Source organism: Paramormyrops kingsleyae, chromosome 5 (assembly GCF_048594095.1).
Source record: "Paramormyrops kingsleyae isolate MSU_618 chromosome 5, PKINGS_0.4, whole genome shotgun sequence".
Taxonomy (NCBI): Eukaryota; Metazoa; Chordata; class Actinopteri; order Osteoglossiformes; family Mormyridae; genus Paramormyrops; species Paramormyrops kingsleyae.
In genome coordinates, this window is record NC_132801.1 from 38088436 (window position 1) to 38101955 (window position 13520).

At 44.2% G+C, this 13520-nt stretch overlaps 1 long non-coding RNA gene across 1 annotated transcript; it reads right to left on the reverse strand.

The window, feature by feature from the left end:
• Positions 1–4556: 4556 nt before the first annotated feature.
• On the reverse strand, positions 4557–12020 carry LOC140591005 (uncharacterized). The gene is made up of 3 exons (XR_011991891.1): positions 11971–12020; positions 6348–6416; positions 4557–5859 (listed from the first exon to the last, which is right to left on the reverse strand). It is a non-coding gene; the product is annotated as an uncharacterized lncRNA (long non-coding RNA).
• Between the last annotated feature and the right edge of the window lie 1500 nt (positions 12021–13520).

Here is a 13520-nt window from a genome sequence, read left to right on the forward strand (position 1 = left end):
CATAAGATTTGAGACACAACCGGGGAGCAGGGATGTGATGACAAGCCGGTGCCGACACTTCCGATCGCCAGCCAAACAGTAGTGTCATGGGCGGTGAGTCTGGTAGATTGGCCCGTCTAGCTTGTCCCTCCATCAGCTGAGCCATGAGCGCCGTCAGCTGGTTCTACCTGTTGTTGTAATCTCTGGTTCTCTGCGGGGTCCATGTGGTTAAGGCGAAGTATTCTGTTATGCGAAGCTGACAGGAAAGAGGCGGACCTCGATATGCGGGAGAACAAGAGTTTAATTAGATAATCGGGTACACCAAAAGCCAAGGGGGTCGTCAGAGAGAATGGTCAAGTCGGATGCAAGGGTTCGGATGCCGGTGAAGTCAGTCCTACAAGCAGGGACAAGACGGGGCGACGACGAGACGGGAGGCACGATGAGGATGGGTCCGGAGAATGGGGCGAGGGAGGCAGGGCAGGCGAGGGTGGCAGGGTAGGTGAGACAGGCAGGGCAGGCGAGGGTGGCAGGGTAGGCGAGCAGACCTAGCAGTTACTAGATCTTCTCTGTATTTAGAGAAGCTCTCTTTCCAGGCAGATTTGAAAACTTCTAGTTGAGCGCCATTTGCGCTCTAGCTTGCGTGATGCCTGTTTGAGTTCACGTGTATGATCAGAGTACCAGGGGCCAGGTTTCTTATCTCTATGCTTTACCTTCTTAAGTGGAGCTACAAGATCTAGTGCGCTATGAAGGGATTTTGCCATGTTTGCAGTTGCCTGCTCAAGTTCATTTACACATGATGCTTCAGATGTAAGGCTGAAGGACTGTGGAAGTTGTTTCATAAATGTTGTTGTAGTTAGTGAGGCAATGGAACGCCTGATTCCGTACTTTGGAGCTGTGTTCGACGGGAGGCTATACTGGATTTCAAACATTAACAAGTAATGATCTGAAAGCAGAGGTGTCAAGGACTCGGGCAGGTTTGGAGCGCAGATATGGCATGACACAGGCAGAAAGAAGGATGACCCACATGCTTCTCCAAGGACAAAAATGGGGTTTATTAAATGAACTAAAAGACACAAGAAAACAATACCAAAGCAAAGGACCACAAGGGGTCAAAAGTAAATGGGAATAAACAAGGCTAATAACAAAACAGGGCAGGTAAGCAGAATGAACATCGAACACTGAGGATCTCAAACAAAACATTCACAAACAACGAACCACTGGGGAACAGAACAGAAACAGGGACTTAAATACTGAAACTAAAACTGGGTAACAAGACTAACACAGGACAGGTGAGACTAATTAACAAAGACTGGGAAAACAGGTCACAGGTGAAACTAATTAACTCAGGGAACTGAACAGGGAAACTAAGAACTAACCAAGGAAACAGGGAAACAGAAACTAACACTGGGGAATAACAGACAGTTAGAAACACAAGCACGAGCATGAAGAATTTAACCAAAACCAAATGTAAAACAAAAGACGCAGGAACTAGAAAAACTCATACAATGAAACTAAACAAAATACAAAAACAGAGGTGAGATTCAAACACAGAACAGAAAGGTATACAGACAACTGCATTCTCAACAAGTTGAGCTATGCGGCCAAAAGGGAGCAGGGGGAAACACAAAGACTGACAACACGAGGGACGGGATGAACAGCAACGCCTGCTGGCCAACTACATTCTGACATAAACCTACAGAGTCAAGAATAGCTGCAAACGCTATTTTTAAAGGATCACTATCTTTCTCCATGCGAATGTTAAAATCACCCACAATAACAGCTTTGTCAGTACTGACCACCAGGTTTGTTAAAAAATCAGCAAACTCCTTAAGAAAATTTATGGCCCAGGCAGTCTATGCACAATAATAATGGTGATTTGGGGTGAAGAGCTACAAAGAGATGAACCAGCAAGGCTTAGAACAATAGTTTTAAATGTGTTGAAGCTAAAACTACATTTCTCAGACACTCCTAGGTTGGACTGAAAAATTGCAGCAACACCACCACCTTTGCGATTTGGTCGAGGGTTATGCTTATAACTGTATTCAGCTGGAGCAAAATCTTTTATTGCCATGAATTCATTCGGTTTAAGCCAGGTCTCAGTAAGGCATAGGGCACCAAGACTAAAATCAGTAATTATTTCATTTATTAATAGTGCCTTAGGAGCCAATGATCTTACAATGAGAATTTAAGTTTAAGCCTTGCTTCACAACTGTTTTCTAGTAACGGCTTCATTGTGATTTTTATTAAGTTATTATGGCACACACTTCGGTGGAATAGGGTTCCATGATTAAAAATGCAGGGAACAGACACAGAAGGTGGGAATATTGCTCCTTAACTCTGGTTTCGACCGGTGCTTAATTTGTAAACTCTGAGGTACCACAGCTCATAATGAGAACAGAGACCAACTGTGACTGTTCTTATATGAGGAGGTGGAGCACACTGACTTTGAATGATGTTACACACAATGATGATGACCTATCAATTATTTAAACAACAATGCAATATTTACTAAGTAACTAACTGTTAGTTATACCAACCTGAAAAACAGACCCTACTAGAAGAGTTTAATGGTCCAGAAGTCAACTTCATCTGTTTTAGTGGGGAAAAAAGTGTTGGTGCAGTTTTTCCTTCAGTCAGTCAGACAAGTGAAAAGAACTATCAAAATATCCTGCCATGTTATGGTGAACATTATTGTTTACATTTACAGCAAGCTACAGCAGTTGCTTTATTGTTCAGCAACAACTGGTGTTAATGAGTCTGCTGACTGAAATCTGTTTTCTTTGCTTGTCATTTTAAGTGTTCTCTCCAATTGTCAGATTTTGGATCAACGCTATTACCTGAATATCTTATTTGCTAAATATTACTTTACATTTTAAACTGCTGTAATCTAGCATTATGGCATGTTGGTGAACTTATGTCTTTGGTTCACTCTGACCTGAAATATGAAGCTTGGCGTATTTTGTGCTTATTGCAGCCATATTTATATCGCTCCAAATCAGTGGGATCAGAAAAAAAAATACAAACAATAAATTACTCTAGTTGTTTGTCCTATTGGCATAAGACTTGGCTGTAGCATCGTAGTAGCAGCTGACAGGGACATATATGGTCACCCCTCCAGGACCGAGGTACCAAATGAGACCCATAAACACGCACTCAGGAGCTACGCAGAACATTTATTAACCAGATAGAGAACACAAATACAGACGCTCCTCTACTTACGAATGTTCAACTTTCAGACATACAAACGAAGAGGACTGTAAGTCCAAATTGTTTTCACTGGGCTCCCATTTCCTGTCTGCAACATCCAGTTCTGCCTAGCACGACTTCTGGCCACTACTCCCGCCGCGCAGCAGCATAGCGTGCGTACTCCCCAGCATCCTAGTCCTTTGTACTTACATATACCCTTAAAATGATGCTGAATAACTACTTACAAACATTTCAAGTTACGAACTGCCGTTCAGAACGTATCTCGTTCATGAGTAGACATTCCGATGGTTACAGACATTCCGATGGTTACAGACTCTCCACTTCACTACACTTGTATTTGTCCAAAAAAGAGATAAAACACACAATAAACACATTTAAAGGTGAATAAGACTAGCAGCATTCTAATAATATAATTAATAATTAATAATAATTATTTCCTTAAATTTTTCCACAGATATTGCAATAAAACCGTTATCATGAATTCTTTTGGCCCGGGGGCCCTGAGAATGAGGCTGAGGAAGTAAATCTTGTCCTGCCAGCAGTATTTGACTGCACCCTCGTCTCCTGTCCCTTCTTGCTCACCACACCCCTACTGGTAAAGTACCATAGAATGGATGGTGACGCAGTGAGTTATTAATTGAGTCTGAATATTTTGTGTATATCTGTGCTGTGGATGTTACTGTAAGGTGCCAATACCTAAAGCACACAATCAAAAGGTCAATGCAGAAGGTAATCCAGCAAGTACATTTACATTTACAGCATTTGGCAGACGCCCTTAGCCAGAGCGACTTACATAAGTGCTTTAAGACTCCACAATGAATTTTTCCCGATACTAGCTCAGTAAAAACCAAGGCTATGAACACCATCGATCTAATACTCTGTTGGAAAAGTGCTTTTTTTTTTTTTTTTTTTTGGTAGCAAAGGAAATTTGGGGGAAACCTGATACAGTGTGCTGTGAAGATGAATGCTTAAAAAACTATATTAAAGGGTTCCCAAATGAACATTTTGTGAGCATCACAGTTCGTCTAATTTTCTTTAAACAACATATGTTTGCTGACAAGTGCTAGGATTACATGATGCTAAAATGTGCTTATATTTATTTTTGTTTTCCATTTTTATGTTCTAATGGTATTTCAGCATGTTTTCTTTTTTTCTACACAATCCATACTCACATATTGTTGAAGGTGCAAGGAAAATAGCAAAGCTATATTTCTGTGCTGCACAAGATATATTAAATGTAAGGACCTACCTCAACCCATTATGTTCATCCCATGGGACTCCTGCTTTCATCATAAATCTATAATGAAGTTTCCCAAAAAGCACACACCACACTGAGCAGCGTCATTCCATTCAATATGAACAGTGCTATTTAATTCTCAAGTAGGAGAACAAAAATGACAGCATACCTTTTTCAGAAAGACTGCATGTACATGATCATGCGAAAATCATTAAATTACTTTGTAAACCAAAGAGCAAAAGTGTAAAAAACCAGTATATAGAGTGATTTTAAAGAATTAATTCTGCATTTCCCTCAATTGAGCAGTGATCACCCCAGCAATAAACACACAAGTTGGGAATCACTTGGACATGCAGGAAAAGTCCACCACTCCACAAACCCCCACATGGTCACACGTATCAAACGCTTCATACATCATCAGCTTTTCTTTGGAAACATTGGGTGAATCTCAGAATGCCTACTTGACTGTACTTGTGTTCTCGTGTACTTTATGTCTTCTGCCATTGTCGTAGACCAGTTCCAATACTAAGAACACGAAATCCATGGATGTTGTTCTTGCTCCACCCCAAATATGAAGGATTGGTTGCATTCTCCCTGAATAAGGCCAATCCCATGGTTCATTGTGCCCCAAGTTCTTGGAAGGCAAGTTAGCAAGACCGGTCTTGCCAAAACCACAAGTACTGTCTTTGTGTTTTTGGTATTGAGATTCATCCATTTTGAGCTCAGGGTGCTAGAAGTCGGACTGATCAATACACTTCACTGAAGTGCATTCGTATCACCAATAACTATCAATAGCTAACAATGTGGTATATTTGGAGAAATACTTATGAAAACGTGTCTGAGTCGTTGCGAGACATAAGAATGTGTTGTTTTTTTTTTTTATAAAACAGACAAGAAAAGGTGCTGAAGCACACTCAGCACCCCTATTTCCAGCACTACTGTTTCAGATACATGGAAAATTCCATTTCTCAATTAAAGATCCACAGGATCGCTTTGGTCCAAATGATGGATAGACGTTTGAACTAAAGGGGCATATTAAGGATGGTGTGAAAACTGCCAGAGGCAAGCAGAGCATCAGCAGCTAAATGAATCACCTGAGACAGTGTCTATCACAATTATACCAAAGATAATGTGAGCCAGCCTCGAAAGCAATAACCAGCAATGTGGTTAGGCTCCTCATACATGCAGGATAAGGAAGATTCAGGGTATTTTTCATGCCTGATATTACAGGATATTGTAACCTTCAGGGTAGTGAACTCTCTTTGAATTGTTTAACCCTCACCGATCCGAGCAGTGGGGGCACATGATGTGGCTCTCATGGCCATAACCAGGGGGCCCCAGAGGAAGTTTTTGCCAGGATCTCTTCCAGTCGTATGCTACAGGCAGCTGTATAGATGGTGCCATCTTTTAAGGCGCAGAAGGGATGTTTAAGCTCCCTGTGTAAGGAAATGAAATGGGTTCCTTGGTAAGGAGACAGTCCCTAAATTCCAGAGGGCAAAAAGCAAACAAAAAGCAGCCCGGGAATTTGCTGTCTAGCGGCTGATGGGAGGGGGGGACTTGGTATATTTTGCTGCCGATATATAGTGATCATGTAGGCCAGTGCTTCCAAACACAGGCCTTGGGGATCCCCAGACAGTGCATGTTTTTGTTCTCTCCCAGCTCCCAACACAATCATGTCAGGTATTCAGAGTTCTTGATTGGCTGGAAGCTGGGAGAGAGAAAAATGTGGATTGTCTGGGGGTCTTTCAGGATTGGGTTGGGAAAACACTGAACATTGATCTAGGCTACATAATATGTGGCTCTCACAAACCAGCCCTCAAGGAAAATTCATGAACCACGACCACGCCTGGTTGCATGATTTCCATGTTCAGGATGAAGAGCACAGCAGTAAACTGTGACAGGAGGTGCGATTTGCAGCGCTGACCTGCAGGGGGCATTGGGCTCTCGCACTCCCACAACATGCTCCTCCTGACCTTTGGCCTCTCCATGCTACCTAGAAGAGTAAAGAAGGTCCTGTTATACAGTTCAGGCTTATCTCTCCAGTCTGTACCAATGCCTTAGAGGTGCATCCCCAGTATCTCCACCACTGCAAATTAATCATGTAACAGTCGACAAGTACATCCTCTCTAAAGTGTTCTTTAGCTTGTCTCATTGCTTAGATGCACCTAGACATGTCACTCCTCCCCAGCAGTAATGCATTTACAAGAACTAACGAGGATACTACAGATACTACAGCATTTTTATCAGAGTTCATTTTACCACGTCGGCTGTGCAATACACCCCGGACAACAAGTGTCAGCCAAGGTCATGATGCACAATGTGCAAAAATAAGTTGGAAAAAGCCTGTTCACTGTCCAGTAAGAAAAGCTGATCTTGTAATCTAAGCAAGGTTTGGATTTTGGCACAGGGCACAAGATAATTAAGGGGGAGACTGGAGAGCAGAAATAGGCTTAACAACCAAGGAAACTGCAGCATCACAAGTATGAATATTGCTCTGTGTTTTTCCTGAGGCTGGTTTATAATTTGTAAATCCTTGTAATATAAAATAAGCTTTTGTTATTTTTATTTGTGATAAATACCTCTTAAAGTGTACCTTCATGCATTTTATGCATTTGCTTCATTACACCATTCATATCTAAATAAATACATCTGGCCTAGGGCACCGCGCCAGCTTCATCCCGCCTTGGCCTAGGGCACCGTGCCGACTCCAACCCGCCTTGGCCTAGGGCACCGTGCCGACTCCAACCCGCCTTGGCCTAGGGCACCGCGCCAGCTTCATCCCGCCTTGGCCTAGGGCACCGTGCCGACTCCAACCCGCCTTGGCCTAGGGCACCGCGCCGGCTTCATCCGGCCTTAACCTAGGGCACCGCGCCTGCTTCATTCGACCTTAACCTAGGGCACCGCGCCAGCTTCATTCGACCTTAACCTAGGGCACCGCGCCAGCTTCATCCTGCCTTGACCTAGGGCACCGCGCCGGCTTCATTCGACCTTAACCTAGGGCACCGCGCCAGCTTCATCCTGCCTTGACCTAGGGCACCGCGCCAGCTTCATCCCGCCTTAACCTAGGGCACCGCGCCTGCTTCATTCAACCTTAACCTAGGGCACCGCGCCAGCTTCATCCTGCCTTGACCTAGGGCACCGCGCCAGCTTCATCCGCCTTTAACCTAGGGCACCGCGCCTGCTTCATTCGACCTTAACCTAGGGCACCGCGCCAGCTTCATCCTGCCTTGACCTAGGGCACCGCGCCAGCTTCATCCGCCTTTAACCTAGGGCACCGCGCCGGCTTCATCCGCCTTTAACCTAGGGCACCGCACCAGCTTCATCCCGCCTTGGCCTAGGGCACCGCGCCAGCTTCATCCCGCCTTGGCCTAGGGCACCGTGCCGACTCCAACCCGCCTTGGCCTAGGGCACCGCGCCGGCTTCATCCGGCCTTAACCTAGGGCACCGCGCTGGCTTCATTCGACCTTAACCTAGGGCACCGCGCCAGCTTCATCCTGCCTTGACCTAGGGCACCGCGCCAGCTTCATCCGCCTTTAACCTAGGGCACCGCGCCTGCTTCATTCGACCTTAACCTAGGGCACCGCGCCAGCTTCATCCTGCCTTGACCTAGGGCACCGCGCCAGCTTCATCCGCCTTTAACCTAGGGCACCGCGCCGGCTTCATCCGCCTTTAACCTAGGGCACCGCGCCAGCTTCATCCCGCCTTGGCCTAGGGCACCGTGCCGACTCCAACCCGCCTTGGCCTAGGGCACCGCGCCGGCTTCATCCGGCCTTAACCTAGGGCACCGCGCCGGCTTCATCCGGCCTTAACCTAGGGCACCGCGCCAGCTTCATCCTGCCTTGACCTAGGGCACCATTCTGACTTCATCCTGCCTTATGATAGGGCACTGCGTCGGCTTCATTCTGCTTTGGCTTAGGGCACTGCGCCGGCCTCACCCGGCCTTGCGACCATCTAAGAACAAAATCCATATTTCCTTTTCCCTTTTCTTTTAAAATCATTGTGGAAAACTAGCTAACTAATAAAAAAAAACACAATAATGTCCATTGTTACACTGAAATATACTGAAAACCTTTATCAGACAAGGGCTTCATGTTTCTTGTTCATTGTAAAAAGTTTTAAATTGTGCTTAGATTATTTCTTTAATTACTTTGCATTTTTTATTAAAGAAAAATATGTTTTTGCCATGCTGTCGAAATCAGTATTTTAATTCAATCTGAATGAACATATTTCTAAGCCAAAGGGAATTCTTCCAGAGAGAAGTCTTGGTAACACTGACAAGATTAGATTTTCTGATATTTCTTGAATCCTCATTTATTATAACATAGTTTGATTGGGGGAAAAAAATACAGCCATATGTCAGTCACTGAAACGTGGGAACACTGTTAGGGTGATATTATAACATCCATTTATCCTTACGAGTTTCACCCACATTTCTTGGTCGGGGAGGCAGAGCCTATTTATAGCAGCATAGGTCACAGGACTGGGGTTCCCCATGAACAGGATGCAGTCCATTACTAGGCACGTACACTATGGCCAATACAATGTCCACACACTGATTGGAGGCAGCACTCAAACCACCAGCGGTAGAGAAGTAAAGGATGATACATCTGCGTGGAATCGACGTGGTACGTACGGCATAGCCTTAGACCCTACGCACCACCCCAGAAATGTAACTACACATCACAAGCCTTCGGTTTCTTTATGGGAGTGAATTAAGCGTAAATCCCAGGTGTATGTATATCCCTGACAGAAACTGAAGCACTATTTATATCTAGCTTTGAGTAACCCATCCTAGGCATCTTAGCAACACGTCTGCAAAACAAGATGACGACGCTAATTTCACTTACCTCCGTTAAGTTTATTCATACTTTACAAGACTGAATAAGTAAAAGTAGTATAGACCAGGGTTATTCAACTCACGGTCCTCGAGGTCCGAGCGCTGCTGGTTTTCCAGCCTTCCTTTACCTGTCAGTCAGGTGTGAAGCCTCTGACCAATTAGAATCAGTAATGATTAAACAACTGCCTGGGAGAACTGAAAACACGGCCTGGATTTGGAATCGAGGTCCAGAGTTGAAGAACCCTGGTATAGACGCTACTTTTTTAAAGGGAAAATTCACAACAAGTAACTTTGTAGCGGCTCGACATTTTTCCAATTTTGTCTTCGGGAAGTTTGGAGTAGCACAGATATAATTAGGACTCGTAAAACTGATATTTCATGAACTGTTTGTTTTTTTCTGTTTCAACTGCATGATTCAACAATTGAATACATCGCAGGGTGGGAAGACAATAAATTCAACATCCAAAACTATGTATCACCTAGCGTTTTGGCGGTGTGATTGATGAGCACAAAGACACAGCAGCGCACAAGTGTAGGCTCTACGCAGACGTGTAATTCAGCCTTTAGACAAGAGCGCTACTCGCTGGTCCACCATGCCTTCCATATTACTATAACAGCATTACAGCACATGTGATTGAAAAATAATAATTCCGCTATCTGACAGCGGTATGGTTCAGCAAATATATGCAGACACAATTTTCCCCACCAAGTCCTACATGCATGTTATCCTTTAGACATCAGTACGTGTGACCAATTGAAACCTCGGGAGTGAGTATTAGTGGCGGCATAACTTTAAGCTGAGAGTCAGGCAGGTCGTCACACCGTGGGAGTCTAACAAGCATCAGCCCACCCCGCTGTGATGCAGTTCTAATCGAGTGAGCAGCAGATATCTTACAGTGCATTGACGACAAGGCAACACCATGACGTCCTTCAGCCAGCCAAACGGCCCTTACATTCCCACCTCCAACTCTGTACTGACTGTCGTCATGCTTTTCTAAAAAAAAAAAAAAAAACCCTGTTTCTCAAAAGATACACGATGGCTACATTGACCTGCCAGTGACATATATTGCCTAGCTTGCACTCAGGTATTACCCCCCGCTGGAAGTGTTCAGGGGGTGTCACCCTGCCATTTTATGATTTATCACAGCTATAATTTGTCACTTACTGGAGCATGTTAATGTGTTTTAATTCTACCTAACAGCTTTGTGAGATTTATTTGTGTTTCAGTTAAAGCAAAGATGCTGTTTTGTAAGAAGTGTTTAACATGAAGCTGTTAACAATTTGTTAAAATTAAAAGAAAAGCAGGGGCTGGTGAGTGGCTGTGATCAGAAGGTCACTGTTTCGAGTCCTGGGGCCTCACGTATAAACGGTGCGTACGCACAAAAATGTTGCATACGTCCGTTTCCACGCTCACGTCAAGATGTATAAAAACAAAACTTGGCGTACCTCTATGCACATTCTCACAGCAGCTCCAGACATGGCGTACGCACGTTTCTGCTCGGTTATGTAAACAGATGGCACTTAGTGGCAAGTCATTGCTACTGCATGTGGTTTCCCTTTTCAAACTCACAGTCATGACGCTGACTTTATCCAGTACACCGACATTAATTGTATATTGTTTACAAATGTACGGCACCTGATTTTTTATCAATTTGTAACAATAAAACTGTGCAGAAAATGACCGAACTATTACAACTACCATGGCAGCTCTTGCGTGATTGGAAGACATAGCTTATGGAAGAATTAGAAGAGAGCGTGTATTCAGGGATCATACTGATTTCTTGGCCCATGATGATGACTGGCTTCTAAGTTCAGATTTCCAAGAGCCATCCTTTTGGAGCTGTGTGCTGAACTGGGGCCAGCATTACAAAGGCAGACGATGAGGAATTGCGCTAAAGCTGTTCCTTTACAAGTTCTGTCCACTTGTGGGTTCTTAGCCACAGGTGCTTTTCAGCGAGAACTTGCAGACCGATCGGGTATTTCTCAGTCATCACTGAGTCGCGCCATGCCGGCTGTATGGGACGACATAATCAGCTTGTCACCCAGATATATAAAATTTCCTTACAATGTGGTTGAACAGGCAAAGATTGAAGCGCAATTTGCAGCGATGTCCGGTTTTCCCAATGTAATCGGAGCCATCGACTGCGCGCACATTGCTAGAAAGGCACCTTCAGAGAACGAATTTGCTTATGCTTACGTAAATAAAAAGCACTTTCACTCTATTCATAATTATTCGTTTGGATCCCCCCACATTTAACATAAAACATTAGTTTTATGCCAGTGTGTCACCACCCCCCCCCCCATTCAAAATGCATATGACGCCCCTGCATTAATGTTGTGAATAGATGGCCTGGCTCAACCCATGATTCGTTCATTTTCAGAAACAGTATTGTTGGAAACAAACTTGAAAATGGGGTGGTACGTAATGGCTGGCTGCTCGGTAAGAAGATTTTTCCCATTTTATAATTTGGCCCAATTCTGTAAGCTTTGTTTGATTTAACCATGTGACATTGGATACCCACTGAAGTCATGGCTTCTCACGCCGGTCGCAAACCCACAGAATGAACAGGGGCGGGGTTATAATGCTGCCCCCCATTCTCGGGCACGGGCGGTGGTAGAGCCACTGTAAGGCAGTTTTAAGGCTGTTGGCGCTGCCTGGACGAGACCGGTGGGGTGCTGCTATACATACAGTTCGCAAAAAGTGTCTTACCGCTATCTGAAGAGCTTAGGCACGATGAACCTGACCCTGAGCCACCAAATTTTCCGCCAAATGGAACAGCGTTACAACTTCAGTATCACACAGTGTATCATTTAGATGTTTTAATTCATTGGCAACATCTTATAGCATTCACAATTTATTTTTGTGACTGCAGCACAGCTTCAGTCAGCACACGGCCGGATGGTCTCCCCCCCGGTTTCTGAGGCACGGGAATGTGTGCAGCCAGCGCCCAAAGATGTGCTTGGCACAGCAGCACCATCACCGCCTGTGTCGTCCTCGGCACTGGGGGCACCTCTTGTACTACTGTCTGTAAGAATAAACGAAAGTAACACCGCATCTGCGCCCTACGTGTTATTAATAAACATGCAAGTAATTCAAACAATTATGGGTACGAGAAAAACTCACCCGCGCTGACATCGGCGTCCCCCTCCCCTGATAAAAGTGTCCCCGATCATTGCAGCAACTCGTTGCTCAAAGGGAATTCCGCGACCTCTGCCTGTGCTGTTAAGACTCTTACGGTGAGCGGCCGCTCGTTTTTTACGTCGATTTTAATGTCCGACCACTTCTTTTTAATTTCGGCCACCGTGCGACTTTTGGAACCAACACTTTTAACTGACTCCGCCACACCGTACGACTCCGTCAACTTTCGTTTATTGCTGATGCCACTTAAACCACCAAATAATATCACTTTTCTTTTCTCGATTTCTGCTACGGCCACTTAAAATTAATAAATTGTTTTACATGACTCAAACTTCTAAAATATTGGTGAGTAGGGGATTTTATATTTTTAGCGAAAAGACGAACGGCAACAGAGATATACTAAAACTAGAAAATTAAACTTTATTCTGTCAGTGTCTCAACATTTTAAACTCTCAACGGTGCAAACAATAAAAAGTGGAAAAATCCGAGGCTGACATTCAAGATTTTTCACTTACGGCAGCCAGTTTGAGAGAAACACAAGATGATTTCAAACGACGTACGTGCGTATTGACGATCTCTGCGTATTGACAATCTCTGACAGTTTTTGAGGTGAAAAAAACGGATTTTTTGAAAAATATAAAATATAAAAAAAATCGAGGCGGCACCAAAAAATTGAGGCGGGCGGCCATGTAAAACAATTTATTAATTTTAAGTGGCCTAACATGACCTCCACTTCGCACTCACTGAAATACTTTTTCCCACGTGGTTTATCCATTGTTGTTTAAAAAAAACATAGAACAAAGCGGGTATTTATACAGATTTACATATGCAAATATACATAATTATGGGCGGGCCGGGGGAGTGGCTGTGGGCTCCTTCACATACGTAAAATTTCACCCTCATTGGGATTTATAAAGGGAATGTGTGTAGATCTGTGCTTACGCAAAGTTTTATGCATCTGGTTTTTTTCTTGCTTACGCACATTCCTAATTTTGTCCGTACGCCATGTTTTAGTGTGAATTCTATGGACGTCGTTATACATGAGGCCCCTGGTCTTTACAGAACAGTCACATGTGTGCGGACCTTTGAGCAAGGCCCTTAACCCCCAGCTCCAGGGGCAC